The 13,908-nt window shown below is 35.4% G+C and overlaps 1 protein-coding gene across 1 annotated transcript in view; it reads right to left on the reverse strand.

The window, feature by feature from the left end:
• Positions 1-13,908, reverse strand: part of gabrg3 (gamma-aminobutyric acid type A receptor subunit gamma3) — a 136,535-nt gene that overhangs the window by 72,822 nt on the left and 49,805 nt on the right.

Consider the following 13,908-nt stretch of genomic DNA (forward strand, 5'->3'; position numbering starts at 1 on the left):
ATGTTTTTTCCTTCTGGAGCATCAGTGAGCAGTTGAACTTTTTGTAATAGTTGCATATGAGTCCCTCAGTTGTCCTCAGTGTGAAAAGATGGATCTCAAAATCATACAGTCATTGTTGGAAAGGGTTCAAATACACAAAAATGCTGGAAAACCAAAGAATTTGTGGGACCTGAAGGATTTTTCTAAAGAACAACTGTTTAGGACAAACAAGGGACTCATGAACAACTATCACTAAACAAAAAAAAAAAAAAACACAGCTGTGGATCATTCAGGTAAGAACAGTATTAAGAATCAAGGGGATGTAAACTTTTGAACAGGGTCATTTTTTATAAATTCAACTATTATTTTCTACTGTGGACTATATGTAAACATATTTTTTGTGAAATAACTTATTCAGATCAGTACTAAATTAACAATAACATGCATTTTGTATGATCCCTCTTATTTTGGTAAAATAATTAACATTCTGAAAAGTTTCTGAAAGTAAACTTTTGACCTCAACTGTATATTGTAAAATGGACATGAAATAATGCTAATTTAAAATAAATTTAATACATGAGAAAAAAAGATGGAAATACAGTAGTACAAATCAGGTACAAATCAGACCATAGATTGGCATGATCAACCAATGAGAATCAAGTATTCTAGAGCGCTGTAAATATATAAACATACCACACAGCCTACATGCAAATTAAATCTGTACTTATACTGTAATAGCATAAATCAAAGCAGTAATTCAAAATAAGAGGAAACACTTGATGGATATAACAGGAAATAAGATGTATGACTATATACGCTGCATGACTTCAAGTGGGAAATGAACTAAAATGGAAGGTCAATCAATTCTCTAAGGTTCACCAATTTGCAACTCATTTGGGCCTGAATGGCTCACATCTACAGCTAAGTTAATTTAAAAATGTTCTGCGCATGAATATAGAGTTCAACTTCAAGCTACCTCATTATGTCAAACAAACGAGCAGGTCTGCGTGCCCAGTGACATCACCTCTTACATCGTTATTGTGCTACTTCATCAGATTCAAGCAGAATTTGCATCTCCATATCAAATGGCAGGTGCACAATTGCGGCTTTGATTTGGAACCTGCTTTGATCTTCAGCCACATCCTACGTCATCACAAGCCATGCGCTACTGTAACCGAGACTGTTTCCAAACAGCAAAACTGTCTTGATTGCATTGTCTGTACAACAGCAATGTTGGGGGTTTGAACAGATCCTGTTTAAGGCGAGATCAAAGGGAATACTGTCTTAGCGTTCACACTCTGTTTGTAAGACTGAGTTTTGGGACTTACCAACAGCTCTGGGATGTTTTCTTTTTGGTATTTGATCATGTTCGCTACCCTTATGCTGTTGTTCGAGCACTTGTGGTGCTTTTGCTAAATGTTTCCTTTTCTTTTATCACGTTGTTGTCGCTATGTCACACTGCAGGCCAACTCTCAGACTTTGCTGCTAAACATGTAGGAAAAAGTTTCTAGGACAATCTTGCTGAATCAGCTGGCTGAACCCAAGCCTGCCGAGAGGACCCACATGGGAACACTACTCATGACCTTCTCAACCCGAAATGTACTGAAATAGCCAGATGTGAAAATCTGTTAATGTATGCATGCTTTTCTGCTGTATTACAGTGGTGTGTATATTAATCCCACGCCTGAGATAAAGCGAGCTCTGCTGTCCTGAGAGAGATGCTTCTTTTTCTTATCCTGTATTTTGCGTGTTCAGTTCTAGATTAATGACCTACTTTCTTCAGCACAGTTCAGTGATTTTCCACCAAACTCACCTTGTTTGTTTAGGCACTTTCAGAACAGGATTTAAAGTGGAAACACCCCAGGTTTTATGGACAATATCAGAATAAATAAATGATTTAGGCTGATAGTGTTGCCGTAAATGCGTAACTTGATTTTCTTCTTGATTACATGATAATGGCAATATATATGTTACAGTCAGACATGCCTCTTTGGTAGCTGTGATGCTGATTACTGGATTACAGGCTTCTATTCTGATGATTATTGGGTCAACACACCATGATTGCTTTACTGCTGATTGCCAGTTAAGATTCATTTATTTATTTAGCTCTAGTATTTTTCTCTGTTCTTAAAGGGATAGTTCAGCCGTAAATGAAAATTCTGTCATTAATTACTCACCCTCAACCCATCAGCCCTTATTTTACTTACAGAACTCAAATTAAGATATTTTGGATGAAATCTGAGAGCTTTCTGACCCTGCATAGACAGCAACACAACTACCATGTTCAAGACCCAGAAAGGTAATAAGAACATTGTTAAAATATTCCATGTGACATCAGTGGTTCAACATTCATTTTATAAAGCTACAAGAATTTCTGGGCCTTGAACGTGGTTGTTGTGTTGCCGTCTATGCAGGGTCAAAGCTCTTGGATTTCATAAAAAAATATCTGCATAGATCAAATAAACCGCATATAAATATAAATTGGTGTTCTGATGATGAACCAAAGTCTTATGGGTTTGGAACTATAGGGTGAGCAATTAATGACATAATATAATTTTTGGAAATAATTTTTGGGTGAACTACCAATTTAATTGACTAAATTATATATTTTTAAAATTTAATACAATGTTTTAATAGTTTGTTTTGAGTCCCTTATTGATGAACAATCATAATAACTTATTAGATCACAACAAAATAACACTTAAAATACAAATTTAAATGCAATTAAAGGAGAAGTTCACTACCAGAACAAAAATGTACAGATAATTTACTCACCCCCTTGTCATCCAAGATGTTCATGTCTTTTTTCTTAAGAAAAATTTCTAATGAAATTATGATTTCTCTCCATATAGTGGACTTCTATGGTGCCCGTGAGTTTGAACTTCCAAAATGCAGTTTAAATGGAGCTTCAAAGAGCTCTAAACAATCTCAGCTGAGGAAGAAGGGTCTTATCTAGCAAAACGAAATTGACAATTTATATACTTTTTTTTAACCTAAAGACAAGACGAGCATTTGAGGTTAAAAAAAATATAAATTGTCAATTTTTTTAGAAAATAACCAATCGTTTTACTAGATAAGACCCTTCTTCCTCGGCTGGGATCGTTTAAACTCGGGGGAACCATAGAAGTCCACTATATAGAGAGAAATCAATAACTCACCCATTCAAAGTCAATGGGAAGCGTTGACGCTTGCGCCCCGTGTGAACACACCGTATGTGTGAAACAGGCGTAACTGATCAGCATGCTCAACTAGCGGGTGCGTCTTTGATTTGTTTTTCGTTATCTTCCGCCATTCTTCTCACTTCTCTTTTTTTCTGCACTTCTTCTCTGATGTTGTAAGATAACTTGTGTTCTTCACTGGCCGCTGCTTCCGCCACTTTACGCCTATTTACTGGAACAGCGCCCCCCGCAAACAGAATGGTAGATATTTTAGGTAGTGACAGTGACACTGACGACGGGTAAATTAATCATTTGTGTTGTAATAAAATATCGATATTGGCCGTTAGTGTATCGATTATTTATTGTGACAGAGAGCACAACAATATATTGCAATATCGATTTTTTTTCCCACCCCTACCCTTAACTAAAACCATATAAGCATTTCCATTACTTTGTCCAAATTAAGTTCTTAGCAATGCATATTACTAATCAAAAATTAAGTTTTTATATTTTTACGGTTGGAATTTTACAAAGTATCTTCATGGAGCATGATCTTTACTTAATATCCTAATGATTTTTGGCATAAAAGAAAAATATTTTTGGCTATTGCTACAAATATGCAGTACCTGTGCTTCTTATGACTGGTTTTGTGATCCAGGGTCACAAGTGCTAATGTGTTTTCCTTATCAACAAACTGTACAACTACGTACACAATAGTTATAGAGTCAGCACTACTAATAATAATTACACATTCTTTCACAGTCTGCATTGTACATTTTCCATCATGCTCCATCTTTATTCGCCATTAATGCACTGTAGCACGTTCTTGGCTTTTATGTATTCTGCTTTCGCATCATGAACAAGACAACAGACACTATGGTCGATATAATTAACCAATATTGGTAAGTAATTTAGTACGGTAGCACAACTTGCATTGTGTGTGCTGAATTAATTGCTGCTGTTTTATTATTCTCATTTGTAAGTCACTTAGGATAAAGTCTCTGCTAAATTAATAAATGTATATGTAAATGTGAAGTGAGAGAAACACGGACAACTCTTTGCTACATGCAAAAATCAGAAAAAAAACCTGCTCTGCTTTCAGTCTGCACCGATCAAACACTCTAGTACTGAACACCACAACATAAAAATTCAATACGAAACAGTAAAAAGACCACCATAGCTAATCGTTGTACTATATAATGCATAATACTGGATAAACTATTGCACTGGACTACACTTAGATTTCATTTACACATATCTCCCAGTCTGTTTTTGCAGGGACGCTTTAAAAAACTTTTTCTACTTCTAATAGCATCTTTTTCTGTGTGCATGTCTCTAAAATAAGGAAACACAACCAACTAGGAATCTATTTTGTTGTTGTTTATCTGTCAAAATGATAGAAGGCATTTTAAATGATCTATCAGTTTTTTTTTATTTGTTAAATGACAGAAAATGTATGGCTAACCTTGTGCAATCTGATATTTTCGATCATACTGGAGTCGCACTGGAATGCAAAGTGCAAATGCAATCCAGCAAAAGAATATGAGATACAATCCTGATAACATAAACATACAATACACAGCAATACTTTTTTATTATTATTATTATTATAAGCAACTTTTATTAGAAAGCATTTACCTGCAGTGGAACTAACTGTGTATACGAACCAAGTAGTTTTGCAATGTACCAATGTGATTTGCATGACTAGGGGTGTCTCTGCATCAGCGTACGCGTGGGAGATGACGGGGGCTGGTGATAGATAATGGACAATTTGATTCGTAAGGGAAAATGTCTCATGTGATAAGCAGGCCAATTTGTCACATGAAGCAGCACAGAGAGAACATAAGAGTGATGAAAAGCTCCCATAGTGATCAATACACTTGCAAAACAGGGACATCTATATAGAGACCAGTGGCTTGTTTCTTATCCATGTATCTGCGAAGATACATTTCGCTTGGTTGTGTCAATAAGCGTATCAAGCAACCAATGGATGTGTAGGTGGGAATCAAACTGTCTGCTGGGTTAAAACAGAAACAGCTGTTGCACAGCTAATTAATAAAAGTAATTATATACTGACCTTGGATTGCAATAATCATTGGATGGTTTACGGTGTAATGAAGTGAACTGAATTATGATGAGTTTTGATGGCTTGTTGAGTTGTATTAGGTGCATTCATATGCTCATGGAATGATAATGGTGTTTTGTTAAGCGCTCCTCATGTTCAGAGTCATACAGCGGCAACTATCAGCCCACGTTTGTATTTCTATTAAAGCAAAGACAGGGAAAAAACCATAATATTCACTATGTTCTCACAGACAACATTTTTTATCTATACTTAAAAAACTACAACTTTTCAAGTAAATTAGTGCCGCTGTAGTGCATTTAGTAGAGGAAGTCAAAAGTTTACATACACCTTGCAGAATCTGATTTTTTAAAATATTTTACCAAAATAAGGGGGATCATACAAAATGCATGTTATTTTTTTTTTTAATAAGATATTCCAAAAAGAAGTTTATATGTAATCCACAAGAGACTAAAGTACTGGCCTGAACCCTTTTGTAATAGCCAGGGGTGTAAACTTTTGAAGACTTTTATATCAGTACTACATAAAAACAACATGCATTTTGTATGATCCCTCTTATTTTGGTCAAATAATTAACATTTAACAAGGTGTATGTAAACTTCAACTGTATATAAAGGATGTGGTATGTGGCCAATGTACACAGAAAATAAAGAAGAACTTATAAATGGAAGGAATTTTTCTACAAGCCATCATAAATTTGTCAAGTTTCTAATGTGTCATCCTCACTACTTACATTTATGGCAAGCCCATAGAGCTATTCTGTCATAATATTGACAAAAACAACAAAAAACTTTAGCATGCTCTTTATATTTTCCATTTAATTAAATAATGCCTTGCTTCTATTCAACTTCCCTCTGGCATCAAAAGTGATTGAAAACACAAGTAGGGATCCCGGCCCATTATCTCTACTTTGTAAGCAAATGCGCAACTCATAAATCAACGAATTATGTAAAAAACACAATGGGTAGCTGACAAAGGCGTATTAATAACATTAATTCTTTTGCCTTCATTAGCTCTTTTCAACGATCCTACAGTGTGACAAATGAACTTCCAGAGGAGCAAATATTCCATGGTGAATGTCAACATCATAATATGAGGTCATAAAGATAACCAGTAATTAAACTACTTTTTGATAAATGCTGTTTAAACTTTTGGATGTAGTTTAGCAAGTCACACTGCAGGCAACTGTTTATTATAGGTATTAATCTATTTTGACACATTGTTTCCAACAGTTAAGACTCCCGCAAGCCACTCCCCACAAATAAGCAAAAACTTTGTTTATGCTTATTAATGAAGCATCACTCTGTAAAACTGAATAGCCTACATGAACATGGAAATAGTTCTGCATAAACATTGTACATTTAATTAAGAATTGGAGGTTAAAAAAGCCTTCTAACTTACAAGCTTAAAAAGTTATCCTGTTTCCTGTTTACTTCCTGTTTGGGGTCCTGATTAGCATTAGTATCCCCAAGAGATTGCCCATTCATAAATAGACTCAGCCCACAGGCTTTAGTAATTGGTGATTTACTTTTTAGATTTTAAAAGGTATTATGCAAATTGAACACATTTCTTTTTTTAAAATAGACTCCAATTACATAATGTCATATTTAAATAAAATAAAATTTAAAAAAACAACAACTGCGTGTCATAGCAAGTGTCCAGATTTTCAATTAGTATTTCTTTTTGCTTGCAGCCTTGAGCGCACAAAAGAGCTAAAATAGTGGCAAGAACACAATGTTCAAAGGGGCATTTTTACTCTGACACATCTGATTGGTTCTCCATTTACTTAGCGTCATACTCAGGTACAGTGTCATGATGCCATGTCTACTTCAACTCACATCAGTCAGTCAGTCATGTAGCTCTTATGGCTTAAGGTGCACTGCGCGGTCACATCACTCCAATGTGGCGAAAGACTTTCAGCTCTTGTTATTTGAATAATTGCATTAAAGTCACTATTATGCTCTTACAGAAGGGAAAAGCAAGAATGAGACATGTAAGAGGCTGATATGCTCGGCTGATGCTTTCATACTTGGCCTTAATGTGCTCCCTCAAGCTTCTTTGCAAATTAACTGATATCCATGGAAATGGAGAAAGAGCGGTGTGTCAGCATTTGCCACAATGGAGATGAAATCAATGAGATGAATTCAAGCCCAGCTGTTCATCAGTGAGAAGGCACAATATGTAAGATTTTTTGATTAAAATATCCCAAAACCACCAGAACAGTGTTATATAGTTTGTTGACTTGTATACTTACATTATCCCAAATGTTTCCAAGAATGTTAAAATCAATGTCCGTTTTATTTTGTAGAAAAAGTGGAAAAACCAAAGATGCTAGCTTTAATATGCATTTTATAAGAAAGGTGACGAACGCACAGAGCAGAATTATAACAGAAATTTCAACACGCTTAAATGTATCTAGTATAATAAAACAGCACTACTTTATCTACATACACATGACCAGAAGAAGTGTAAGCGGTCAGCTGGCATAATAAAACCTCTGCTGCTTTCAAGTGGTGTGTTGCACTTGTCCCTCATTAGAAATCACTCTAGCGGCCTTGCTTCATTTCTACGGCTTTCAGCCCCACCCTGCTTCACGCTACAGTGACGCTAACAAATCTTTAATATGTGACCCTGGACCACAAAACCAGTCTTAAGTCGCTGGGGTATATTTGTAGCAATAGCCAAAAATACATTGTATGGGTCAAAATTATTGATTTTTCTTTTATGTCAAAAATCATTAGGAAATTAAGTAAAGATCATGTTCCATGAAGATTTTTTTGTAAAATTCCTACTGTAAACCTATCCAAATGTAATTTTTGATTAGTAATATGCATTGTTAAGAACTTAATTTGGAGAAATTTAAAGGTGATTTTCTCAGTATTTTGATTTTTTGCACCCTCAGATTTCAGATTTTCAAATAGATGTATCTCGGCCAAATATTGTCCTATCCTAACAAACCATACATCAATAGAAAGCTTATTTATTGAGCTGTATATATCTCAGTTTTGTAAAATTTAACCTTATGACTGGTTTTATGGTCCAGGGTCACATATATTAGCTCATTCATGTACATGATTTCTGCCTGAGTCCAGTCGGATTGCATCAGTGTGGGGATGAAGATGACAACTCCCACAATTCCACACTTAATCACGGCACCATCAAACTACGCCTTTGTTTTTTTTTGTTTGTTTTGGATATGCACCCTCTAACTGCAAATATTACATACTGTGCTTTTAATGAAAGACCATTTGACTGAACTAACTTATCAAAGCCAGAACTCTGCAGATATTTGCAAATACATGTAAGTGAAGAAAACAACTAATTTCAAATTTATTAAAGAATAGTTCACCCAATTACTCACTCTCATGTTGTTCCAAACCTGTAAGACTTTTGTTTATCATTGGAACACTAATTAAGATATTTTTGATGAAATCTGTGAGGACAATTTAACAATGTCCTTACTATCTTTCTGGGCCTGCAACTAGTTATTATAAAATATAATCTGTGTTCCAAAGATGCACAAAGGTCCAACAGATTTGGAAAGACACGAGAGTCGTTAATAATGACAGAATTTTAATTTTGGGGTGAACTATCCCTTTAAGCTATGGTTTGAGGTCAAAACCATACAAACATGCAGCTTTTCACTTTACGGGACGTTAATTGATGGACGGGAGTTGTGTTGATTACTTGTGGATTATTTTGGTCTTTTTATCTGCTAGCAGAGGATCCAGTGTAATGCTAAATTTCTCCAAATTTATTCCAATGACAAAACAAATTATGTCCATCATAGAAGAACTGAGTGTGAGTAAATATTAAGCAAATTTTTATTTTTGGATGAACTATTCCCTATATATTTTAGGCATTCTTTCTCAATACATCACAAACCTATCACTACTGAATCTAGTAGGCTGATTACTCTGTATAAAACTGAGACCTAAATAAATTATATGGCTGATGCAAGATTGTACCTTCTCTTTGAGCTCAGATAAAGTAGATCTACCCCTCTCCTCAGTAACACCTCCACCCTCCCGCACCGCCACGGCCCGAACAGCACAGAATGCGTAGGTGTTGCTCTTGTGCAGCAAATTCATGTGATCCGAACCCCTGGTTAGCTAACGTCAGGAGAGATCAGCATCGCTCCTGTTTAACGCACTGAGAACGGCATGTTCTCCTTTCTTCATCTCGTGGAAGGCCTTTCACATCCTCCTCTTCCTCTAGGCAATGAAAGAGGGAAGGAGTTTGGGAATAGTGTACCTCCCTCACACTGGCTTCTCAGGGGATGAAGGATGCCTGCTGTGTGTTCCTCGTGTGTGGGTGGTTTGAGGAGCAACTTTTCTAGCATTAATTAGCTAATTATCATGGTTAATAATGGGAAGGAGGATTCATTTTTGACAAGGCCTGTGTATTTCTTCTACACAGTGCATCTTTTATTTGCTTTGAATTATTGAGTTCACCTCAGTTTCATGTTGTTTTTTCGTAACGGCATAATCTGGACAGCTGATTATTTATGAATAAATGTATTTCCCTCCTTTGGCAGCTTTTATTTGTTGTTGTTTGCTATTCTACGGAATGTTCTCTACTAAGAGCGTTTCATAATCCATCCTAAAAGATTTTAATTCATTTTTAGACATACTTTTCTGATATAAGCATGTTTTAAATGATAATGTTATGGTCAATTAGCCATCAATGCATGTTTAATGAAGAGTTTGCTATTGGTAATGCATTCATGATAAGCGCTTAATTCAGCATATCATGTTCTGAATCATTACTGCATGCAAGGAGAAGAAAAACTGACTTCTGTTTGCCCTCCAGGACATGTTGAACAATCTCTCTCTGAAAATGCACTGTGTCAAAAGTCAAAAGTCTGATTGCACAAATGTTTTTTCCAGCTAGCTTAAAACCTGAATTTGAATTTTTCCTTCTGGGTGAACAATAGATAAACAATAAAACAATGCAGACTTTTTAAGTAAAGGTCAGTTCAAAATATAATATAAAAATAAAATTTTAATGATGTGTTAAATAGTTGTTTGTCAAATTAAAAGGTACATTTCTGTACTTTATCTTTTGCAGTTTTGCTCTTTCATTTTTTTTTTATCTTTACCTTCAATTTCTTATTTGACCACTTGCCTTGTATAAAGTGACAACATGCCTCAATATCATTTTTTTCTTTCTGGGCAATAACAGTGATGTTCAACAGCTTTTTTGTAGGCAACACAGAAACAGAACAAAAAATAATTTTCTGTATCTGTGTGTGAGCATACACCCAAGCGCTACACAACAGCACCAATGGCTTGGGAAAGAGTTTGAAAACCATAAATAGCGGCACTTCTCTGCTAGATCTGGCATAATAGAAAAGCAAATCACTTCTCAGCCTCTCAGCCTCTCAGCCAGCAGTTGTGTCAAAAGCAAAAGATGATTTCTATGTAAGAGCTACAATCTTTTCCAGCATAACGACATCAAAGATGACAGAGTTGACCCACTGGAGGTAGAAAAGGAGACACTGTACACTGGACTATGCCATACATTACTGCTCAGGTCAACCCTCTACTGGACTTACTGTCAGCACCCAAATGACTGGTTGGTCTTAGATGTGGAAAGGTTCTGGATGAAAGCACCGCACACCTTTGGGATTAGGTTAAGTGGCATGCTTTTCTGCTGTCTTTATCTGTAAAGTATAGCACATAGAAATTCAATATTTATTTCCCACTAACACATCAGTGTTTTCAATTAACCTTTTTTGTCTTTGAAATCGTAACAATTTCTGGTCAAATTTCCATTACAATCTCCAATCGTCAAGTTTTTATAGACATGCAGCTGCAATAGCTACAATATAATAGGAATATTTAGCCTGCTACATTTTTTGTGCTGTTAATTGATTAAAAAAATAACTAATTAATCACACTTTTTTTCTGAAATTAATCACTATTAATCGCACCTAACATTAACGTTTTTAAATTTACTTTTCTATTGCAATAATTTCACAATTCAATATTTAAATTATTTTAAAATATTTTTAATATTTGTAAAATATTGTTTATGATTGAAGGTTAGTTTTACTGATACCAACATTACTGAAGTCTCTAGGGATTTTTTTTTTTTTTTACTAATATTCAACCATTGAATATAGCAATTCAAAATTACAGTATAACATTTTTAAGACTTTGAAAAAATAACAACTTCTGATTTAAGTGAACTTAAATTATCTTCATGATTCGCTTGCATAAGTGTTAAACAAAAATGTTTTATGCATTCCGGGATATAAAATACACTCTTTTTGTCAGGGTTCCCCTGGTAAATTTGCATTCCAGGGTCTAAATGTGAAGTTATTGGGGTCACTTCAACCCGCGGACATCAAAAACAACCGCAGGCTTGGCAACACAAATGGCAGTGCTCGCTAACTTGCTCAAGTACTTCTCTCTGTGCCAATCACAACTGACCAATTAGAGCAGAGTAGGCTTATGGAAGGAAGGGGTTTACAGACTTTACGCTCAAAGCTGCTTCAAACAAACGGAAATAATTGACAAATGACTCTATGTATAAATGCATATTATAAGAAAATTAAAATGTTTTCTGACCTTAAAATTTATTAAAACCTGTTGTAGGACACTTCTGGTCTTTAAACTCTTTCTGTAGATCATTTCACAAGTAGGTGGCGACAAGTGATTCTTTATGAGACTTATTTCAAATGCAGATTCATTCAGAAACTGAACAAGCACATTTGAAGTCACTGAATCATCCATTCAACCAAACTGTTTAAAATACTGGTGCATTTAGTGCATTTGAGTGAGTCATTGAATCCTGTTTCCTCATGGGGACCTAAGAAATGTTCCCACAAGGTCAAAATCTACTGGTATGTACTATCCTACACACACACACACACACACACACACACACACACACACACACACACACACACACACACACACACACACATGTTGGGTTTACATGTTCTATGAGGACATTCCATAGGCGTAATGGTTTTTATACTGTACAAACCGTATTTTCTATCGCCCTACACCTACCCTACACCTAAATCTAGCCCTCACAGGAGATTGTGCATACTTTTACTTCATCAAAAAAACTCATTGTGCATGATTTATAAGCCTGTTTCCTCATGGGGACCTGAGAAATGTCCCCACAAGGTCAAAATCTACTGGTATTCCTATCCTTGTGGGGACATTTGGTCCCCACAACGTGATGAATACCAGGTACACACACACACACACACACACACACACACAAACTACTGTAAATATAGCATATATAGTCTATATACAGTATGTACTTAACAGAATAGAACAGACATTCAAAGCTTGTTTGCAGAGCAATTCACTGTGCATAAAATGTTCTAAAGTATTTATTCGTGATTAAAATATACTGACCCCATGACATTCAGCTGGATTCTCATGAGCAAATCCAATTTTCTGGCGATTATTATTATGATAGTGTAAGCAGATGGTGGTTGGTGTATTTATATGCAATCTCCTATGTTTTGGGGACAAAGGAAATTAAGATCCTTTTCTTTGTAAGACAATGAGTAGGAGGTTGATATCATCTCAGAAAAAATAATCTTTTGTTTGAAGAAACTCAAAATTTAGTGTGAAGAAGATGTCAGTCTTAGTAACGACACATACAGTAGGCGTCATAACATTCAGTGGGTTGAAAGAAATAACAAATATTCAAGAATAAAAGAGCAAAACAAACACACCAAGACATACTGATGTTTAGTGTGATTTTAACTGTGTTCCTTTAAGTGATTTGTTTCTGTTCATCACGTGACACTGACAAAACACAAAAACAATCTTGTTAATATGAGTTCTCATGCTGGCATTCCATTTAACCAGAAAATGAGTCACAGACAGAGATAATTTCTATAGTTTTCAATTCTCTTCACAACAATTCATAAGTCTGGGTTCAGAAGCCACTGGCAAATGATTCTGAACAAAAATACTGAAATATTTAAACAAAGAGAACAGGCTTGGTGATTTATACATTTTAAATGTCTTTCAGAGCTGGATGAGAGTCTTTGCTTAAATAAATTTTCCTTTCAGAGACATTATATTTTGTCAGCAACAGGAGATAATACTTTAGTATCTCATTGTCTGAAAGGTTCAGAAATTCTCTACGAATGTTTTGGTCAAAGTTAACTTAAAATACCATATGTATGAACACAAAGTGTGTTTTTTTAAACTTATGAAATATGTTTAGTATTTTTTTTTATATTTACACAGAAATCTTTTCTTATTGTATCTATATACAGTTTTCTCAGAGGACTCCCCTGTAACCGATATCAATGCAAACCTAAAAACTAAGCCACAGCATCTTTATTTAGGTTTTCAAGGTTTCTGCTCGGTTTCTTTCTAAAGCTAAAGCAAAACCCTCCTTACCAAAGCCCAGACTGCAAAACACTGCAAAACACAGACAAAATCAGCCATCATCCTTTCAGTTCCGGCCTTGAGACTGTTGGAAGTCTTAAAGTCTCCCATAGCCTTTCAAGAAGCAGTGCAGGACTGAGACGGGCAAGTGGTTTGTTGTCTGCCCTGCTTGTCTTGACTTCATTAATCTATGTAACACAGTGCTCTCCTGATTGCAAATGACCCTTCAACTTCAAGGTGACATTCTGTGGCAGAATGCCACTCTGCTTTCTGTTCCAAATCTCTGTCAATGGTGTCCTCTTCAATCTGCTCC

The sequence above is a fragment of the Garra rufa genome, chromosome 12 (genome assembly GCF_049309525.1).
Source record: "Garra rufa chromosome 12, GarRuf1.0, whole genome shotgun sequence".
In the NCBI taxonomy this organism is placed as follows: domain Eukaryota; kingdom Metazoa; phylum Chordata; class Actinopteri; order Cypriniformes; family Cyprinidae; genus Garra; species Garra rufa.